Raw genomic sequence first — 6,047 nt, 5'->3', positions numbered from 1 at the left:
TCTGGGAAAAAGGGAAACACACAGAAAAGGCTTTCAGGGGTGATAGAAACAAAGTTTACAAATGTGACTGGGTAGCTTCACACTACTGCACAGGAAAAGGCGGGGGTTAAAGATTTGACACTTAAGATCTTTCTATAGGAGAAAGAAATTACGGTGGCAAGAGAGACAGTTCTTGCAAAAATATAACAGAATAGCTTAAGGAAATATTTGTACATAACAGATTAAAACTCATTCTGTATCCTTTGTCATCCTGACCTTACACATTCCTTAAATTTCTATGCTGACATCACTGCTTAAGATTTGTGGTTATAAAACTGTTGTGGCTACTCATGATGTTGACAAAGCTTCCTTAGATTCACATTTTAATTCTTCTGCCTTTATCACTTTCATGTAATAAAATTCTTGGGAGCTTATGTTTTAGGCATCAGAGAAAACTGTTTTCTTTATAATAAATCATTGACCAGTCAACAAACAAAAATCCAGTATTGATAAAAGAAGCTGTATAAAGTTACCAAGAGTTTCACTTGCAAGGGAAGCTAGTTGTGGTTTCCAAAGTCGGAAATAGGTAGAGCTTTTAAAGGCTAAAGAATTTCGGTCACTTCTTGCCCTGTTATAAGTCATTTTTCTCCATTCCCACCACCTTAACTCCTTTTCAGCGAATAGACTTTTCTGCTCTCAGACCTGACTGAACTTTCCCTGGAATGGAGGGACAGCAGATGACAGGGACAGGAAATGCAGCACGCCATGGCTTTCTCTTAGAACCAGAAGCCCATCCTGAAGTGGAAGAACAAGACTTGTTCGCAGGCTTTCTTCTTCAGCCTGCATAAGTTCTCTTAGCTGGAAAATAAGAGTAATAGTAATGTTGTTATTCTCTAAAAGAGTCAGCCATTTACTTCTTCCTAGGTTCCCATGAAGGTGCATTCATTTTTTGCAGGCTTCTCTTCTTTCCTTCCCTACTTCCAAGGAAGAAAACACCTTCCAGTGAGAGGAGATGGGCAATACTTGAGAGAGCTAGTGAGAATGAAGACTCCGCCAAGTTCCCACAAACTTAGCAGTGATGAAACCTGCAGTTCTCAACAGGCAACAGAAACTCCTGGTATTTGAGTGGTTGGCAGTCAGAACCTCAGTGGATTCTCAACATATCCTTATGGGGTGGATAAATGCACACTCATGTAGCCTGATGGAAAGGACCTTGGAGATTTCGTTGCCATTCATAGAGAATTTGCAAGGGCAAAAACTATAAAATGAACCTTCACTCCAAGAAGTCTCGTAAAAACAGCAGTTGGTTTTAGAAATATTTAATCCCAAATTCCACTGAAATGCACATGGTATTTCCTGTTTCTGGAAATTTAGAGGAAATTAAGCTTGTTTGAAAGAAAGCAAGCAAAGCCAGATGTTGGTGTTGGTAATGATCTTCAGAGCTGAACACTCATGTGGCGGCAGTCAGGGAAATACATGACAGCTGTCTGAAGCCATGGGAGCCTAATTTCTCTTGGCTAGAAAAGAAACAAAGTGTAGAGGCTCTTTTGTTTATATGTACAAGGGGACAGCTGAGCTCTAGACACATTATTTTGGTTGGTAGAGATAGTAATAGCATTTGAAGTATTATTTATATTCCTCATACACACTCTGTCCAAATCACATATTCAAGGAATGTTTAGTATCCAGTCAGCTACAGCACAATCTAAAGGATTTTTCCCCCAGAAAATACCAGACTCTCTATTTTGAAACCAATTATAGGCAATCTTGTAGTAGTTTGCTTTGTCCATATTAATAGTTTTTTTGATGAAAATACATGATTGGATTTCTTGATTATAAGAGCCTTGCTTGGTTATACTGGAGTGATAACAAACTCCTTGAATTTTCACTAAACCACACCCTAATCTTCTGCTTTGCTTAAGCTGACTTGCTCTTCATTGCTTCATTATCATTTGTCCCTTCTTGCTTTAAAAAAAATTATTATTGTTGTAGTTTTTTTTTTTGCACCATTTTGTGCCTTATTCCATCTCAGTTGTAATCCCTGTGGACTTCCCTTCACCAAATCACCCCTGTGCCATCATCCTAGTCCTGTGCACTTCCTCCACTGCCCCCCACCCCCGTCATTTTTGATCCCATTCCCCACTCTACCCCCGTAAAATGTCTCTGGTATATAATTGTTCATTATTTCCCCCCCTGCCTTTTATGCTCCTGCTATGAGTGAAACCATTCGGTATTTTTCTTTTTCTTTCTGGCTTATTTCACTAAGCATGACCCATCCAGCTCCATGCAGGTTGCTACCAGAGGCATGAGTTTATCTTTTTTGAATGCTGAGTAATATTCCATTGTGTATATGTACCATATATTTTTAATCCAGTCACCTACTTTTGACCATATGGATTGATTCCAGGTCTTTCCTATTGTAAATAATCTTGCTTTTTTAAAATATTTATTTATTTATATATGCAGAACTGGGGTATAGGCCAGAGGTGCAGGGCATGGTGAGAAGATTCACCAGAGACAGAGTGAGGAAGCAGAACATGCAGATCGACAAAGTACACTGCTGAGGGGAGCAGTGGGTGAGACAGAAGAGGTCTGCTGTACCATGTGGGTCACTACCAGGGCCAGGAATCGAACACACTGAAGCTGCAGTGGCTAGCTTGACTTGCAATGCTGCTCTTTAACCTACTGTGCCACAAGGGAGGGCCCTGTCCCTTCTTGCTTTTATGTTTTGCTATTTTTTTTAAGAGTTATTTATTTATGCATACAGAACTGGGGTACAGGCCAGAGGTGCAAAGGTGGTGAGAGGATTCACCAGAGACAGAGTGGGAAGCAGAACAGGCCGAGTGATTGAAGTACACTGCTGTGGGGAGCAACAGGCGTGTCAGGAGAGGTCTGCCGCGCCATGTGGATCTCCTCCAGGACCGGGATCAAACTCATGCTGAGGTGGCTTTAGCTTCTTAGTGCTGTGCTTTAATCCTCTGTGCCACCAGGGAGGGCCCATATTGTTTTGTTTTGTTTGTTTTTTAATTCAAGTTCTTTCATCATTGTGCTTTAAATGTCAGCCATATAATATCCGCTTCAGACCTCACACTTTGCAGTCAATTTGATCAGTGTGGCTCCTCTGTTGGCAGCATCTCGCCTCTCCTCCTCTGACTTGCTATTATATAACACCCTCTGTCAATATCAGCCCCCTGGCACACCTCCTAAACTCTGCCTGGTCTCTGGCACATACCTTCACATACCCTCAAGCTTTCTTGAATCATGGGAGTGACTTAAGACAGTCACAGTGAACCCAGTTGTGCTTGTTGGGTCACAGTTGAGATATGATATGAAAGGAAATCAACGAAGTGCTCAGAAGTTTGAGACTTTCAACACCATCCTCTGTCCTCTGAGGGGTGGGGCTGCAGACTGAGTTCAAGCATGTGGACAATGATTTCATCAGTTGTGCTGACATATGAAACCCAGAGAGAACTCAGGGTACTAAGACTTGGGGAGCTTTCTGGTTGGTGAATGCATTGATGTACAGGGAGGGTGGTTCCCTGACTGCACAGATAAAGAACCCCATGGCCAGCACTCTGCTAAATCTTGTTCTGTACATGTCATCTGGATCATCACTGTATCCTATATTACAAAACAGTAGCTCTAAGTAGAGTTCTTCCCTAAATTCAGCAATTTATATTCTAGCAAATTATTGAATCTGAAGGAGAACTGGGAATCTCAGAAGTCACACATAAGTACAGGAAACATGGACACCCCACGTGTGGCTAGTGTGTGACATAGAAGTGGCCTTTTGTGGGAGCTTACTGTTTAATTTTTGGAATCTGAAGTAACTCTAACCAGTTGGTAGCAGAATTGAATTAGATTATAGGAACCCTCCTGCACTTGGTTTTAGAATTAATATTACATTTATTATATGTAAGGACACACCATGTTTTTGTGTTGTCCTACAGTGTTCATTAACATATAGCAGAAATGATGTCACCATCTCGGGATAAAGATAGAGAGGAATCATGTCAGGTGACTATGACTGTTTTAGTCAGTCTGCTCATTCTGATCAATGGTCTGCACAGCAAACAACAATGTTTAGTATGTGTGACCCATCACTTTAGCTGGATCTTTGTATTTCAAACCATTGCCGTAAAAATTCCAAGTAATACTGAATATGCTTTATATAATGACGCAGAAATAAGTAGTTAATAATCATAACACTCACCTTGCATTTCATACCTATTTGATGGTCTTTTCTCTCTGGACTTTACTGTAATACTTTTATTCTCTCCTTATTTCATAAATAGGAAAAATTAAGCCATAGATAAGAATCTTTCCTAGAATCTCAGAGAAAGTCAAGACTAAAATTAAAAGTCCATCTCCCTTGGGTTTTAAGCATAGCACTCACTTATCATACCACAGTCTTCTTAAGTCTAAGAAATACTGGTCATTTTCAGTTCCAACCACTTTATGGACAATGATAGACAGTGATTTAGCCATTGAAGTTCCAGAATCGGGTTCTATTATACTCGGTACATTGGCCATTCATTTTAGAATTGTTCACTTGGCCTTATATTTATATTAGTAACTGAACCCAGTATCCTCTTGCCAAATTAAATCAGTGAGTCACTTTTACTGATAGGAAAGGTTTAAGAATCTAAGTTAAGATATACATTCTTGAAGTGGAAAAGAAAAATAGATTTTGGCCCTCCCTGGTGGTGCAAAGGGTTAGAGCACAGCACTGAAAGCTAGCTGCAGCTCCTTTAGTTCACGTTCGATCCCTGGCCCGGGAGGTGACCCACATGGTGCAACAGACCTCTCCTGACCCTCGATGCTCTCCTCAGCAGTGTACTTTATGGATCTGCCTGTTCTGCTCCCCACTCTGTCTCTGGTGAATCCCCTCACTGCCCCTACACCTCTGACCTGTACCCCAGTTCATGTATAAATAAAGAAATCTTTAAAAAAAGAAAAAGGAAAGGAAAAATAGACTTCAAGCACTGACAAAAACCAAAATAAAAATATTTTTTAAAGATATATCAAGTGGATAAAAAGAACTTTATTACTGATCTAGCAGGTTAAAAATTAATTAGCCCTACTGAGTTGTAGTTGTATTCACTCTTCGAGTATTCTTGTTATGAATCAGAGTAGAATCAGTAACTTTACAACCAGAGGAGTTTTTAATCACCATGGAGGATACCAGCTAACAATCTATTTCAGACAGGAGAGCAGAGAGCGAAATCTCATTTTATTTTATCCAACTTAATGTTACTCTTCAGAAGTAATTGCTTACTTTCTAATGTGCTAATTTCTACTTTATTACTAATGATCTCTGAAAATGATAGCAACTGGAGGTAAGGAATAGACATGCCTGTGACATTCTATTTGACAGCATGCAAATCTATCCATGAAGAGCTTTAAATTCCCCTCAAACATGTGGTGAGAAACTTAAAAGTTTATTTAATCCAGTACTGAGTACATAGCAAGTTTAATAATAAACATGTGTTGTTTCACTGGCAGAAACAACTTTACTGAAGTTGTCTGTTTAGACATTACTTGTGGGACTTTCTCAGAAAAAAAAAGGAAAGTTTCATGGTCTCCTCTTCTAGAAGACTCTTAGATAAATAGTGATGTTCCCCAACTATGGACATCAGTTCCCTACAAACTTTTATATGTATATGCTCTTTAATGGAGGGTACCTGGGTGATTTGACTTTTATTTAAGAGAAAGTCTCTGATATTAACTTGATTAGGTTATTTCAACACTATTTAACTCCAGGGAAGTCCAGATTGGTTATTTTTTGAGCTCCACTTATACTAGTCCCCAACTTTCAGAATTTTAAAATGGTTAGCAGCTTAAGCTCGGGAGGCCGGTAAGTCAGGTTGCTGTCCCTTACTGGCAGGTATTAAAACTTAAGTCAGGTTGTTTTTCTCTGTATCTTAAGATCCTGCATTCATAAAATATAATAATGGTCTATCTAATTTATATTTAATAATATAATAAATAAAACTAATAACTTTTAAACTTTTAGCATCATCTCTAATTCTAGAAACTGCTAAAAAAATAGCCAATGTTTACTCCAC

Source organism: Condylura cristata, unplaced genomic scaffold (assembly GCF_000260355.1).
Source record: "Condylura cristata isolate star-nosed mole 26May11 unplaced genomic scaffold, ConCri1.0 scaffold00009, whole genome shotgun sequence".
Classification (NCBI taxonomy): Eukaryota; Metazoa; Chordata; class Mammalia; order Eulipotyphla; family Talpidae; genus Condylura; species Condylura cristata.
Note: the sequence above shows the minus strand (reverse complement) of the source record.